The 14,392-nt window shown below is 36.0% G+C and overlaps 1 long non-coding RNA gene across 1 annotated transcript in view; it reads left to right on the forward strand.

The window, feature by feature from the left end:
• Positions 1 to 14,392, forward strand: part of LOC103247558 (uncharacterized) — a 60,934-nt gene that overhangs the window by 36,052 nt on the left and 10,490 nt on the right. The window contains exon 2 of the long non-coding RNA XR_012094103.1: positions 1,166 to 1,214. This is a non-coding gene — a long non-coding RNA (uncharacterized lncRNA). The remainder of the gene's footprint in view (positions 1 to 1,165; positions 1,215 to 14,392) is intronic.

Here is a 14,392-nt window from a genome sequence, read left to right on the forward strand (position 1 = left end):
ATCAGTAGTAGCATTTATATAATGTTATTCTTCAGGTGTAAGCCATTAATTTGATTAGTTATCTATTTGCATTTTTACTTGTTATACTGATTTCATTGCAAACTGGAGAAAAAAATAAAAGAAAAACAAGCAAGAAGATATCACTTTGTAAATGTTTCATTTCCACTTATTTCTACTATTTTAAGAAACAAATGTAAATTGAAGCAGCATAACTTATGCAAAAAGCACTAGATTCATATTTGAAGTCCTGGATTCTACTCACAACTCTGATAATAATTAGCTGCTTCTTTTTTTTTTTTTTTGAGATAAAGTCTCACTCTGTTGCCAGGCTGGAGTACAGTGTCACGATCTCCTCTCACTGCAACTCCGCCTCCCAGGTTCAAGCAATTCTCCTGCCTCAGCCTCCTGAGTAGCTGGGACTACAGGTGCATGCCATGCCCAGCTAATTTTTTTTTTTTTTTTTTTTTTTTTTTTGTATTTTAGTGGAGATGGGGTTTCACCATGTTGGCCAGAAAGGTTTCGATCTCCTGACCTCATGATCTGCCCACTTCGGCCTCCCAAAGTGCTGGGATTACAGGTGTGAGCTACCACGCCCTGCCTAATAAATAGCCTCTTAAGCTTGGGCAAGTAATGACCATTGTGTTTCACTTTAAAATTAATGATAAAATTAATCATTTTATCAGTGATAAAATTAATGTGTAAGAAGGTATTATCTCTGCTTCAGTAAAATATGTGCTGTATGCTATTGTTTTCATTGGGAAACAATTGGCAAATTCCATGATTTACATTAAGCTCCTCAAATCTTATGTTCCTCATTGTGGGTTCATTCTGTACTTAACCTTGTATTATAAGACTTGCTATTGTGGACACCAAGGCCCTTGTCCCACTGCGGTTTTACTAAAAAATCTAGTTGCAAAAGGCATATTAGGAGGAAAAAAAGACTTGGAAATTCATTTAATGAATATACATGGCAACCTTCCAAAGGCAGACCCTAACATACAGGGGAAATTAACAAAGTATGGACAGCTGTGTAGAGATACTATTGGAAGAAAGGTATATCATCTAATGGTGCTAATAGACTGGGTGGGGAAACCCCGCAAGGCTTGTCAGTCTAGATTTTTCTTGACATTTCTAAGCATGTGTTGTTTTCTTCTTCTGGTTACAGGGTAGCACAATCTTTGGAATGGGGGTCTTAAGATGTTCAGTCAACCAAGGTAAGTCAGATAATTTCTTTATGGCCAGTTTTTACACAGATAAGGTGGAGGAAAAATTAGATTAATATATTTTGGTTTTATGGCTGGCTTTGAAGAAAAGGGGTTCTGTTTACTATGACCCACTGTTGTGGAAGAGAGATTCTAGTTTCCATGGCTAGCCTTATGGGAGAATAGAACTGAGAGACAAGAGGATGGGAGAAGGTCAGAGAAAAATGTTTGTTTCTGAGTCTGCTGCTGAAACTTTCATTTTCTGATCCCCAGAACTATCCTACACTATAATTGCCTATTTACTTGTCTGAGTTCCCTAGTTAGACACTGTGCTCCTTGAAGGCAGTGAGTAGTTTTTAAACACTATTTTACTCAAGTGCAATTGCTTAATATCTGGCACACAGCAGGCCCTCTACAAATACCTATGCATGAAAGAATATGATTTGCATCACTCGTTCCATTCTGAAATGTACACACACATATACACACACTGATGAATCAATCAATGGATAAACAGACAGGTAGATTACAGCTAATAAAAAATAATGAATGCAAGTTGTATAACACAATCAAAGTGTTTGTTGTTGTTTATTTTGTTTGAAATTAACTGGCATGCTGGATCTCATTGACACTAGCATCAAAATACCTGATATTATTACCCATGACATATGTTAGTGGTTTCTATGACTGCTTCCCATCACTACTTCCCACCTCAGTGATCTTTAGTGATCCATTTGCTCATCATATCAAAACCAATTTCCCCAAAGTAAGGCTATTATGAATTTGAAAAAGTTGATTATTTCCCAGCAGATAACTTTAAATGTCATGGAACCTATTTAAAGACACTTTTATATCACAAACCTTATGTTCAAGCCTTAATATACAACCAAATGGACCAAATGAGGCAAACAGAATCAAGCTTCCAAATATAATCATAATTCTAGATTAGCTCTCAAAATAAGATTGCAGTTCACAAATTCTACAAAGTATGTTTTGACATTAAATATAATGTACTGAGGATCATTTTTCTGATTTACACTTGCTTTGGTTTCTACCTTTGGGTAGATGGCTCTGACTATGAAACAGTCACTGTGAGCCTGCCAGGCTGCATCTCCCTCCCAGCGGTGAAATCAGGCCCTATTCTCCACATTGCCTTTTCCTTCAGATTCTTATTTACATATGAATGTTTCACAATTTTTTTTTTTTCTCTTCCTTCTAAAACTAAGCAGAGATATTTCCTCTACCTAGTGTTATTCATTGTGAGGAGAGGCATTTTTTCTTGCAGGTGGGAGAGTATAGATAAGGGCAATAAAGTTCCCATAGTTTTTTGTTTTGTTTTTGTTTTTGTTTTTCTGAGCTTGAACTAGTTGTATTTATTTTCTTTTAAATCACAAAGTGTGATTGCTGTAGCACTTCTTCTCAGTTCCATTTTCTTTTTTAAAAAACAACTGTAAATTCAATTGTACAGGCAGTTTCAAGTAATCAAAACATAATGTATTAATCTTGACATATGTGGTTTGTGGATTCAAGTCCCTACATTCTCTAGCTTGTAATGTTTATGAGGTAGTGGATGTGAAGAGTTCATAAGTCAAATTCACATCTAATTTGTACTGGTTTCATCATTCATCACAAGATATGCTACTGAACAACAGTGAGTATGCTATCAATTTGTAAATACACAAATACACATGCACATAACATATAACAAATCAGCTTTTATGATGTGCCTCTTGCATTACAATATTCTTATGTAGCTATGCAACTCCTGCAAGAGATAAAGTAAATACAAAAGCCGTTTTTTTCAGTTGCATGTACATAGATGTATCCTAGAGAAATGCTATTGTCCCTCAGAAATGGCATTTGTAAATGATTTTTTTAAAAAATTAGACAAACCCAGCCGGGCGCGGTGGCTCAAGCCTGTAATCCCAGCACTTTGGGAGGCCGAGACGGGCGGATCACGAGGTCAGGAGATCGAGACCATCCTGGCTAACACAGTGAAACCCCGTCTCTACTAAAAAAACATACAAAAAACTAGCCGGGCGAGGTGGCGGCGCCTGTAGTCCCAGCTACTCGGGAGGCTGAGGCGGGAGAATGGCGCAAACCCGGGAGGCGGAGCTTGCAGTGAGCTGAGATCCGGCCACTGCACTCCAGTCTGGGCGACAGCGCGAGACTCCCTCTCAAAAAAAAAAAAAAAAAAAAAAAAAATTAGACAAACCCAAAGTACTATACTATGGAATACGTTTGTCTTACTTTGTTTTTAATCAGTGAGTATAGATGACTAGTTCATTCACTTAGTCTTTCAGAAGAGTGTTAATATCAAAATCATCATATGGTCTGATTTTTTAAAAAAGCCCAGTTCCTACGGAACAATAAAATCAGACCTGCTGAGGTTCTGACAATTACGAGGGAAGCTTAGTACCAAATACATATGCTATTTCTCCATTTGCACAAGAGAGTTAATTTGTAGAAAACAGAAGACTAAAAGTTGGTAAATCAAATGTGTTTTATAATCACATCTGTGAGAGAAGAATCCTCTTATGACTTCTGAAAATATCAAAATGTGAAGTGACTAAATAACTGACATGCCAAGGAATTTGTATTCTCTTGTTCTTTTACACACAAGGGGAGAAAATAATAAAAGCCAGCATAATTGTGTGGCAAAATATCCATGAAATAATATTTTGAAAATTAAAATATGGATTTAAAATAAGACAAATGGATGTGTGTTTTAGATGTGTATGCCTAAAAGATGGATACTGTGAATATCTAATGGCTTTCTTGATTAAGCCACAACTGGTGGACCTCACAAGTGTCAAATATGTTGTTCCAAAATATCAGTTGTTTAGACTCATTTCTCAGCTTGCTATGGATGAGTTAGTTTCCTTTCACATTTGGAGGCATCTTGTTGGGGAAACTGAAGAACAGATGTTAAATGTGAAGTGTCTCCCTCCTTAGTTCATATTCATATCACATTGTTCGAGCTGCCACATGTAAACAATATAAACACTAAGCCAACTGGTCCTCTGCCTACTGCTGACATGGCAGAAAATATCTAGGAGGTAGTCAGAGGGGCATATGTATACCTGCTAAGTGGCCTGGTTCTCCAATAGTCATGCAAGTATTGCTAAATTTGTTTCACTCCTGGGAATTCAAGCCTCTATTTCAGATTCCTAATCCATGGCAATTAATTATCGTCTCCGAATACCCAAAGCAATGTATGTTGCTTAACATATAATAAAGTTAAGTCCATTATTATTCCTGTTTTATAATTGAGAAGACTAGAGTCTGGATTATTTAAGCAACCAAAGTCACACAGTCAGTCAATGACAGAGCCCATGATTAAAATTCTGTCTGTCCCCAGATTTGTGTTCTTCAGATAATGACATTTCTGCACAGTTATTAATCTGAGTAAATAGAGTCCATAGTGAATTATTAGCTGATTTCAGGAGATTCCATACAAATAAAAGTCTTTCTGTCATTTCATGTTCTGCCAGTGTACATTAATACAAATCAGAGCAATAAGGCAGTTTATTTAAAAATATTAAAAGTAATAGAAGGTTGAATGGAAGGATGAATGGATGGATTTACTAAGAGACAGATAATAGATCAATTGATGAGTGAGAGAAGCACAGAGAGAAAGATAAAATAAAATTAACCACACTAATAAAAGTATGATTTGGTATATAACAGAAAAAGTTTAGTTTGTGTGTGTGTGTGTGTGTGTGTGTGTGTGTGTGTAGGTGTTCTGTCATAAAAACACAATTATCTAAAACATAAAGTCTCAATCTTTTTCTTAAGAAATATTTTTAATTTAGGCTGGTTACAACTGTGAATTAAATTTTATTTTTGTATTTTATTTTGATTTTTATCTTTTTTAAGATGGAGCATCGCTCTACTGCCCAGGCTGGAGTGTGGTGGCGCAATCTTGGCTCACTGAAACCTCTGCCTCCCAGGTTCAAGCGACTCTCCTACCTCAGCCTCCCGAGTAGTAATTTTTGTATTTTTAGTAAAGACGGGGTTTCACCATGTTGCCGAGGCTGGTCTTGAACTTCTGACCTCAAGTGATCTGCCCGCCTTGGCCCCCCAAAGTGCATGGATTATAGGTGTGAGGCACCATGCCCCGCCCAACTGTGAATTAAATTTATATCTAGAAAAGGTGAGAAATATTATTAACGAAGACATTTCTTTTATTTTGTGATACTTAAGTTATACATGTGTAGAAGGTGCAGGCTTGTTACATAGGTATACATGTGCCATGGTGGTTTGCTGCCCATCAACCTGTCATCTACATTAGGTATTTCTTCTAATGCTATCCCTCCCCTTGGCCCCCACCCCCTGACAGGCCCCAGTGTGTGATATTTCCCTCCATCTGCCCATATGTTGTCATTGATCAACTCCCACTTCTGAGTGAGAACATGTGGTGTTTGGTTTTCTGTTTCTGTGTTAGTTTGCTGAGAGTGATGGTTTCCAGCTTCGTCCTTGTCCCCGCAAAGAACATGAACTCATTCTTTTTTATGACTGCATAGTATTCCATGGTGTATATGTGCAACATTTTCTGTATCCAGTCTATCATTAATGGGCAATTGGGTTGGTTCCAAGTCTTTGCTGTTGTGAATAGTGCTGCAGTAAACATATGTGTGCATGTGTCTTTATAGCAGAATGATTTATAATCCTTTGGATATATACCCAGTAATGTGATTTCTGGGTCAAATGGTATTTCTAGTTCTAAATCCTTGAGGAATCACCACACTGTCTTCCACAATGGCTGGACTAATTTACACTCCCACTGACAGTGTAAAAGTGTTCCTATTTCTCCACATCCTCTCTGGCATCTGTTGTTTCCTAACTTTTTAATGATCGCCATTCTAACTGGCCTGAGATGGTATCTCGTTGTGGTTTTGATTTGCATTTCTGTAATGACCATTTCTGTAATGATGAGTTTTTTTCATATGTTTTTGGCTACATAAATGCCTTCTTTTGAAAAGTGTCTGTTCATTTCCTTCGCCCACTTTTTGATGGGATTGTTTTTCTCTTGTGAATTTGTTTAAATTCTTTGTAATCTCTGAATATTAGCCCTTTGTCAGATGGATAGATTGCAAAATTTTTCTCCCATTCTGTAGATTGCCTGTTCACTCTGATAGTAGTTTCTTATGCTGTTCTGAAGCTCTTTAGTTTTATTAGATTCCATTTATCAAGACAGTTCTAACCAGCAACAGGTCCAATATCGGAGCCTTTATGTCTTTGTCCACAAAGTGAGCTATGTGCTGGTGCACAGGGCAGCAGTGTTTAAGGATATATCCTTTTCATGGAGTAACATTCAACTCAAACTTTAATGGCAACACTTTAAATCTTTCCAAGCTCTAAAAGCAATTTCTTCTGCTGAATTGCTTTTTGGGGACTGTAATACATGAATACATGTGGGCATTCTTACTTTAAATATAATTCTCTGCATTTATTTTCAACATTTCTTTTATAGCCACTTAAGTGACTTTTCTCTGGTTATTTATGCAATATAGGTGACAATCCTATTTGGTTTTCTATTTGAATATTCTGTAAAAGCTGAATAACAACTCCAAAATACAACACAAACATGCATATACATATACAAACACTTACTGTATTTTATTCAATTAGTAAATGTGTTCACTTAAATTCACACGCAACTATACCTATAGGCATGGCCACACATACACACACACATGCACTGTTTCGCATTCCTATTTCCTTGATCTGTACTTGGTTTAGTTATGGCTTTTTTGGTTTTTTTCTTTTGCCTCCAACACTTTTATTTTAAAAAGAAAATTAGGTTATTGGGATCAAAGTTATAAACTTTTTGTTACTTTGAATGATTTTTATAATTCAGAATATGTACTTGTTATTTCAGTTCTTATTTTTATAATTATTAGAAGACTTTGTCTAATTACCCTATAAATCCCTGGAGAAAGGTGGCCGCCATACACTTTATTTCTTGGTTATATGCACAAAAATCAGTAGGCAATGTAAAAATGTTTTGTGTGAATTTATGTGAGTTATAATTCTAATTCTATGTCAATATTCACTTCAGATTATCACGTGAAAGTTTAGTCACCAAGTATGCCTCATACTGAAATACCCACTGATTAAATCAGTTGACAACCAGCTCCTATCTTACATTAAAATCGCCAGGATCAATAGAATATTTTCTTATTATCCAGATTCTCAATCCACTGCTTCTACTCACAAATTTCTCCCCCATGATAAACATACACACACACGCACACAGACACATACACATCTCCCAGATAAACTCTTACGGTCATACCAAGGTAATCCCACTGCTTCCATTTATTAAATAATTGATTGAAAATATTTAGATAAGAAAAATGGTTGTGTAAGAGTAATATTGTTAGCAACTGCTAAAACTGAATGTCTATGTACCTTCAAAATTCATATGGTGAAACCCTAGTCCCCAATGTGACAGTATTCAGTGGTGGGCCCTTGGGTAGTAAATAGTTGGTGAATGAGATTAATACTCTTATAGGAAGAGACACCAAAGAGATCATCTCTTTCTGTCTCTCGGTCTCTGCTCTGTCAGTATATAATGAGGAAATGGCCATGTGCAAACAAAGAAATAGGCTCTCATCATCACTGGATGTGCAAGCACCTCTATCTTAAATCTTCCAGCCTCCAGAACCGTGAGAACAAGCGTTTTCTGATTAAGTCACCCAGTCTACGGTAATTTGTTTTAACAGCCCAAAGTAACTAAAACAGCAATTATCTCATGAATTTGGAAATGGTCTGTGTACACATTATTAATAATTAATTTTGGAAAATTTACTTGTTCTTTTGTAAATCTCAGTTCTCACTAAAGAATAGGGATGATAACAATACCCTATCCCCAGCATGTCCATGAAAATTAAATGGTAAAATGAGTCTAAAAAGCCTGATGTATAATGGGCATAAAGTATTCAATATATGCTGATATTTACTTCTTTTCTCTTTACAAGTACATGCAATATGCTCTGATGAGGTCTTTTTTAAATTGTTCACAATAATTGATACTTTACAAGTTATATCATGTAATACTTTTCACCAAACCTGATCTCTGGCTTGATCAGTTTCACTCTACATTTGAAATTTGTACTTAGACTTACGGGACTACTTTCTTCCATGAAAGATCTAACACCCTACAACCAAGCGCTTCATTATTTGGAATTGAAAAGTGAAATTATTTGATTATATCTAAGTTAATTTAAGAATTTTAAGTATATAATGTTTAACCGTTAAGTAGTTTACTTCAATTATTAAAATGACTGAGTCCGAGTAACTGATTATACTTCCTAGGCACACTAGGCCAGATGTCAAGAATCAAGAACTTTATTTTCAGAGCTGGCACTCATTAGCTCTGGGTTTGGAGAATTCATTTATTCTCTTCATTCTTTCTGAATAGTTTAGCATTGTTTTCTAGAAGTGATTGAGTTTAAATGCACTATGTGGAGGCTTATAGGTTCCATTCTTTTAGGGAAAATAATTTTGAAAAAGAGAATAAAAAACTCTAGACCAAAAGAGATCTGTGGCTGACTCACAGCAAGAGTGAAACACTGAGCTGCCCACATGGTACATAAATACTAAAATAAAGAAGGCAAGCTGACTGTGAAAAACAACAGCTAAATTATGGCAATAAATGAAAAATGTCAGTAATATATCCACTGGGGACACTATGGAATGGTGGGGACTGAGGATAATTAGAAAAGACAACCTGCCTAAACATGGCATCACAAGTAAGTTATTGGTTACACATGAACAAATGCATAAATGGAATTATTATTACTTTCTTTGACAAATGCTTTTACATATGTAAAATTTTCATCTTAGAAAGTTATTTTATGTGTTTTTACAGAACTATCTATCCTCTCTTCCATGATACAACTTTGTTAGTTCTATTTCTTTAAGTACCATTGAAGATATTTAGTTATTTTTCTGTTTTCATATATCACATTCTTATTCCGCTAAAATACTATACTTTCTTCAGTTACGTATGATTGGATTTTTTAATCATCCAGATACATGTCTTGTGACATAATAGAATCTTTTTTATTCTTAGAATGAAAGAGCTACACCATAGTAGAGAAAACTTATTAATTTACTATATCACAGCTACTATGGTGTAGTATATAAATTATGTTTATGAAAATTTATGATTATTCAGATTAAGTCCTGCATATGTAATGTTAAGATTTTTTTACTTTAGTTTTCTGAGAACTTGATTTACTAAAAGGTAAATAAATCATACCAGGATGATTATAAATATATCATTATTATTTTAAAAGGTATCTCCCAGTCCTCTTCTTACTGTTGGATAGGCTCATTTTGAAACCACAGTTCCAGACTTTTCTTCTGAGTACAATAAACATATTTTAAAGCAGTGGCAAATATTTGTTTTGTCTGCTACTCCATCTCCAACAGGTAATTTGTTCAACAATTGTCAGTATGAACTGGATGTCCTTTACATGAGCTCCTTAGATTTTTTCAAGGCCATTGGTGCTTCACAACATTTTTTCAGAGGTTACATTCTAGTCACTTTCTTTATTGTCCATTCAAAACACTTGCTGAGACCTAGGGTGTCAGATTCTATTTTGCCTGTTATTTGGCATTCCCTTCTCTTCCCAGGCCGTTTAGCTACACATTTCCTACTGGACTATCTGCTTTGGCATTTAGTAAATAAATACCGTAAGTCACTGAGGGTGTGGGAAGAAATATTGAGTCATAGATACCATTTTATCTTAGGGAATTTTCCTCTGAAGGCTTGCAAGTGTGGTATAGTTCAGTGTAGTGCTAGCAGCTTCTGTTCTAAGGACACAGCTAATTGGGTTCATAATCCAAGTTAAGTTAAACAGATTATTTAACCTTTTTATGTTAGTGTTTCTATTTTGTAAAGTGGTTATAATGAAACCATTTACTATATAAGATTGAGTAAGATCTTCATAGATCTGAAGAAATATTGTACTAGAATGCTTAGTGAAAAATGACACATAATAAATATTCCATACATTTTGGCCTTTGCTCTCATTGTTATTTTTACCATCAGCTCTCTATCTCAACCTTGAAACCTGGCTCAGCCCCTGTGGAACTGTAGTATATTACCCCTGTCCCAAAACGAAGACCTAGACTATTTACCCTTATGTGGTTCCTATATCCAAGGTCCCAGAAAGGTAGAAGGGGGAAATGTCACAATAATATTCAAAATATTTGAAAGCAAATTGCTATTATTTTAGTTTGAGAATAGAGCTTGATAGAATTTGACATTGTATTTCCTTAAAATATTAAACTTGTATACTCTCAACAGTTATATTAAAAATATTTATTCAGGTATAGTCAAAATTTTCATCCTATATTCTATTGAAATAAAAAACTGCTATTAATATGAATGTAATCTTATGGAATATTACTTCTTCAACTGAAAAAAAAAAACCTAAAGAAAAAAACAAAAACAAATGAACCTAAGGTGAGAAATTTTGAAGAAGAGTAATCACTTGTATTCTTGGCAGGATGCTAAATGATAGAGAATAGTTAGAACAAATACTAGTTCAATATTGAGTCATCTGTCCCCTTGCAGTTCTCTGCCTCTTTTTCTACCATGATTGTGTTTGCTCAAACATACAAGTATGAGACCACATGATCTGTGGTCTTCTCTTTTATTATTAGAGATAAATAAAAATTCTCTGAGTTTTGAGCTTTAGCGTCAAATAAGCCTGCTGAAAACCATCTTTTCCCTCATTTTTTACATCAGGGAAGCTGTCAGCCACAAATCAGGCTTCAACAGGCCACCTTTGGACCATCTGATGTACTACGTTGTCGACTTATTATATTCACTTATAACAACTGTTGTTATCATGCTCCAAACGGCAAGTGCTGAATATAGAGACAGGCCTGCAGTAGCCTTATCAGTCACATTCCTTGCTTGACAATCTTCAGACAGAAATTTCCAAAGAGAAAACAGACATCTGTAGTGCAATATTCTATTTCACACCTTCAGTACCTTAAATCTTCCATGGTTAGTGGTATAAGTAATGTACTGAGCGTAGGCTAATGGATTTTTAATTTCAAACTCTACAGCCCTATTTTTCTCTCTGCATTAAGCACTGAGCAGGTGGTATTTTCTAATTGTTCATGTCATTTTTCTTCCATCATGAGGGAAAGAGCTCAGAGACGTGTACAGTGGCATTTGTAGTTAAATGATGATGGATGAATAAAGGAGTGATATGTGTTCTTTGATCACGAAGGCATTTAATTTGGGATCCATGGTAAAAGAAATGTGTGAGGTGGGGCTGAGCCCTGCCCTCAGGAGTTTAGGTGCCATTCAATATCATCTAGCAGTGCTTTATCTTGGCTCTTGTTGCTTGCTAAGAAATGAATTGGAACATGCAATTAGTAAGAGAAGTGTTCATTATCTGCATTTAACAGAATTAAGTTCCTCTGCCACAGTTAGTAAACCTCACTGCGGGGGCATTGTTGCAATTGTGAGGAAGCTGCAAAGGACGACTGCAGCAACTGTGATACAAGTTACAGGGTCTCTGCTTGTCATTGGAGATTTATGCACAATTACAGATACCGACTTTCTCATCTAATGATATCAGCTAAAGTCACCTTTTATAATTCTTCCCTTCCATTTTCATTATACAGAAATTAAGAAAACAAAATACATCATGCTCAATAATAAGGATTCTGAGTAGAAACTCATCAGTTCACCTTAGCTATATTTTCTTTTGCATTTCTTTTCTTTTTCCCTCCCTCCCTCCCTCCTTCCCTCCCTCCCTCCCTCTCTCCCTCCCTCCCTCCCTCTCTCTCTCTCTCTCTCTTTCTTTCTTTCTTTCTTTCTTTCTTTCTCTCTCTTTCTTTCTTTTCTTTCTTTCTTTCTTTCTTTTCTTTTTTTCTTTCCTCCTTTCTTTCATTCTTTCTTTCCTCCTTTCTTTCTTTCTTTCCTTTTTTTTTTGTTTGGCATAGTTTCGCTCTTGTTGCCCAGGCTGGCGTGCAATGGCGCGATCTTGGCTCACTGCAACCTCCACCTCCCGCGTTCAAGCGATTCTCCTGCCTCAGCCGCCCAAGTAGCTGGGATTACAGGCATGCGCCACCCTGGCTAATTTTGTATTTTTAGTAGAGATGGGGTTTCTCCATGTTGGTCAGGCTGGTCTTGAACTCCCAACCTCAGGAGATCCTCCCGCCTCGGCCTTCCAAAGTGCTGGAATTACAGGCGTGAGCCACCGCACCCGGCTTGGGTTTCTTTTCTTTTACTTTCTTCTCTCTCTCTCTCCTTTTTCTTTGAAAATTTTGGAGTGTAAACATATACATCATTTTAATTTGAGTCCTTACGTGTTGACAGTGTGCAAGGAAGAATGGGAAAGTAACTGTAAGTGGAGCTCAGAAAGAGCTAACAAATTCATGGAATTATTTACAATTTTTTCTTTTTCTTTTTTTTTTTTCTGTGATACGGAGTTTTGCTATTGTTGCCCAGGCTGGCACGATCTCGGCTTACCGCAACTTCTGTCTCCCGAGCTCAAGTGATTCTCCTACCTCAGCTTCCCGAGTAGCTGGGGTTACAGGCGTCCGCCACCATGCCTGGCTAATTTTGTATTTTTAGTAGAGATGGAGTTTCTCCATTTTGGTCAGGCTGGTCTCGAACTTCTGACCTCAGGTGATCCGCCCACCTCGGTCTCCCAAAGTGCTGGGATTATAGGCCTGAGCCACTGTGCCTGGTCGACAGGGGTTTATTTTTATGAGTTACAGACTATGTGCTTTGAAAATGAGGCAACAGATTTAAGGATGTAATCATAATTTAAGGATATTGAAAATGATATAGGAATAAACTTCGTTTAGTCATTCATGGATTTATGCATTCTTCAGATGACTATGTGTGTGAATATTTAAGAATTCTAAAACCACATGGGGTTACTTATAACTATATAGGAGCCTAATACTATAATGGAATCAGAAAGGGAGGAGGATTTTAAAAGAAAATCTTCTCTCTACATCTTTATGTCTCTAACAAGAATCCACTGAGGACCTACATCTCCCCAAAGGTTAACAGACCTCTTCTCAGTTTTCCTGGTAAAGTGTTTTTTATACTGGTAGAATACCTTGTATCACTCTCTATATTTTTCTTACCTTAAGTAGAAAAAAATTTTGCCCTTTTGCTTGGGACTGTTAACAGTCCTGGTAGTGGAAAAGTAGAAGGAAATGATTCTGTGAATTTTCTGTTATATAAATTTTAGCCAATTTAGGACTTTTGAATGAAGGACCACACAGTCCAGGATTTAGGAACTTTAGCTCAGGAAAGAAAACTACATAGGTGTTTAATCGTGTCCTTATTAGCTGGGTAACTTTGAGCAAGTTTTATACATATCCTTCCCATGATTTTTTCATTTCTAATACTGGCTTAGTAATACAGTATGTTTCATAGACTTGCTGTCATAATTGATGGGGTGTATCTAATAGTGTTTATTTTACTGTAACTGGGCCACAGTTAGGAAGTGCTCAATTAAAATTAACTGTCATTATTCCTATTATTAATATGGTGATGAACAGCTAAAGAGCATTTAAATAATTATCATTAATATGGATAAATATTAAATGATTTGAAGAATCAGGAATTTTATATTTTAAATGATATTTTATTTATATTGGTAATACAATTCTGATCAAATATTAATATATGTTTTATATATATTTACTCCTAAATTTCTTACATATATAACTATACAGATATAATATGTACATCAAAATACAAAACTATGAAATTTTTTTATACTTTAAAGTTCTGGGATACATGTGCAGGTTTGTTACACAGGTGTACATGAGCCATGGTGGTTTGCCATATCCATCAACCCGTCATCTACATTAGGTATTTCTCCTACTACCCTAGCCCCCCAAACCCCAACAGGCCATGGTGTGCAATATTCCTCTTCCTGTATCCATGTGTTCTCATTGTTCAAGTCCCACTTATGAATGAGAACATGCGGAGTTTGGTTTTCTGTTCCTGTGTTAGTTTGCTGAGAATGATTTCCAGCTTCATCCATGTCCCTGCAAAGGACGTAAACTCATCCATTTTTATGGCTGCATAGTATTCCATGATATATGTGTGCCACATTTTCTTTATCCACTATGAGATAAAATAAGACATAGAAGTTATAATCCACCCTAATGGATCATCTTGC

This window comes from Chlorocebus sabaeus, chromosome 9 (assembly GCF_047675955.1).
Source record: "Chlorocebus sabaeus isolate Y175 chromosome 9, mChlSab1.0.hap1, whole genome shotgun sequence".
In the NCBI taxonomy this organism is placed as follows: Eukaryota; Metazoa; Chordata; class Mammalia; order Primates; family Cercopithecidae; genus Chlorocebus; species Chlorocebus sabaeus.